A 2,250-nucleotide genomic window follows, 5' to 3' on the forward strand; every position below is an offset into this window, starting at 1 on the left:
AATTTTTTTTGCAAGAGATATAACTTGTACAGCCTAAGAAAGTAGCAGAAATGTGCAGAAAGTAGTTTTGAATGCATTTTATTGAAGGGAAACAATATCAGTCTTGACCTTTTTGGGGTACATAGTGATATATTCTTATATACTGTACAATGAGGAATTCTGCTACAAAATACTGGTCTTCTCCCATTTTTTAACCATTGCCCCCACCCACAAGGTGTATAAACAACAACAATAAATAAGAATAAAATAAGATAATAGATACAAAACAAAAACGTGAAGAACATAAATCAATCAACTCTAATTAGCACATGTAGGACAGTATGCAAGTGTGTGTGCATGGACTTTGCAGATGTATTTCTCACATGTGCAGCACATATTATTGTTTTACAGTCCTTCTTTGGGGGGCAGAATTGGTATCTCCTCCTCTTGCCTGTCCCAGCTGCAGCCTCAGGTGATCAGGACAAGATTCATCCCCCTGAACAGCTTTCACAAGCACTGCAGAGACTGCTGTGCGGGGGAGGCGCTCCCTTCTTTGAATGTGTGGGGTTACAAGTGCATTTCCCAGCTGCTCAAGGAACACCGTCTTCTTGTTCCGCTTATCAGGCATCCAGGTAGGGTTAATCTTGTTCCATATCATGAAGGCATTGTATGAGGACACATTAATGATGTTATGGAAGATGACCAGGGGCCAGCGGGCAGTTATCATCCTGCAGCTGTAAGTTCCAATCCCCTTGTCCAGGTTGTCCACGCCTCCTTTGTTGTGGTTGTAGTCCAGGATGATGGCTGGCTTCCTGTCCTCACGATCACTGATCTCAGCCGTTTTGTACGGTGTGCTCAGGGGGACCACATTCTTGTTCCACTTTGGGAGGTAAGAAACTAGAGTGGTGGTGGGGGTGAAGGCAAACTTTGATGAGAAGGCCTCTCTCCCCCTTGTTGCATGGAGTGCAGGGTGGAGCTCAGGCTTGTTCTTTCTAACTGTGCCAACCATGGTGATCTTCCTCTTCAGGAGCTGCTGGCTGAGTTCATAAGAGGTGAAGAAATGGTCACACGTGACATTGTGCCCCCTCAGTCCATCTGTCACATCAAGCACAACCCACATCCCCTGGTTCTTCTCCGGGCCTCCACTGGTCGGTTTCCCTGTGTAGATTTGCATCTTCCAAGCGTAGCTGGATAGTGTGTCACAGGCCATCCATATCTTGATACCATACTTTGCTGGCTTGCTGGGCATATACTGCTGGAAAGGACAGCGACCTTTTGACAAAAAGAGATTACTATCAGTAATTAGTATCAGTGTCACAGAAAACAATCACATAAATCAATGATATTACAGCAATACATAATGACATTAACAGTGAAAATCACTTACATTACAGATATGAACATAAAAATGTACCTCTGAATGGAACCAGTTGATCATCCACTGTGACTTCAGGCCCAGGGTTGTAGAGGTACGGCAAACYCTCCACCCACTTCTCCCAGACCTCTCTTATGGCCYCCAGTTTGTCTCTCACACGTCTTGCAGGTCTTGACTCACGGTTATCAAATCGTGGCATTCTTGAGAAAGTGTGAAAGACTTTCAGTGGCATCTTGGCACGGAAAATAGCCCTTCCACTCTCTCCAGCCCAGAGACTACATGTAGCCTCGCCTCGGGACCTATACACACCCGCTAAMATTAGCAGCCATATGTAGGCATGCAGGTCAATCTCATCCATCCTTTTCCTGTTGTCTCCATATTTACGGAAACCCTCCAAATTTGTAATCTCAAAGATGATTTTTTTGTAATGAACATGTAGAATGTTGAGGTGATGTCCTGGGCATGGGCAACTGCATGTCTTGTGGGCCATGGGGTCATCCTTATGACATTTTGTGCTGCCATCCTGCCCTGGTTGTCATATAGTGACAAGGACCATGTTATTTTTCTGTTCTTTGACAAAAATGTCTCTCTTTCAGCTTGGGGGATTTCTTCTTCATCTGAAGATGATGCATCGTGCTCTGGGTTGTATTTCTCCACTAGGAAGTCCTCTTCTAAATCATTGTTCTCTTGTTCCTCCTGGACATCTGAAATAATCTGATTTTATGACCTGTTGGGCACTGAAACGTGCACTCATGGCTTCAGCAAAGAGAGAACTGGGGGGACTGCCGTCTGCAGCACCTTCATAGCCTCTGTTGTGTCTGTGACTATCATTAAATGTGAAGACTGTTATTTTATCAAATCAATTCTCTATGTGTTATTATTATTACGTGATTAAA

At 44.1% G+C, this 2,250-nt stretch overlaps 1 pseudogene; it reads right to left on the reverse strand.

The window, feature by feature from the left end:
- Positions 1–214: 214 nt before the first annotated feature.
- LOC139028623 (piggyBac transposable element-derived protein 4-like) lies at positions 215–1,876 on the reverse strand (annotated as a pseudogene).
- Between the last annotated feature and the right edge of the window lie 374 nt (positions 1,877–2,250).

This window comes from Salvelinus sp. IW2-2015, linkage group LG14 (genome assembly GCF_002910315.2).
Source record: "Salvelinus sp. IW2-2015 linkage group LG14, ASM291031v2, whole genome shotgun sequence".
In the NCBI taxonomy this organism is placed as follows: Eukaryota; Metazoa; Chordata; class Actinopteri; order Salmoniformes; family Salmonidae; genus Salvelinus; species Salvelinus sp. IW2-2015.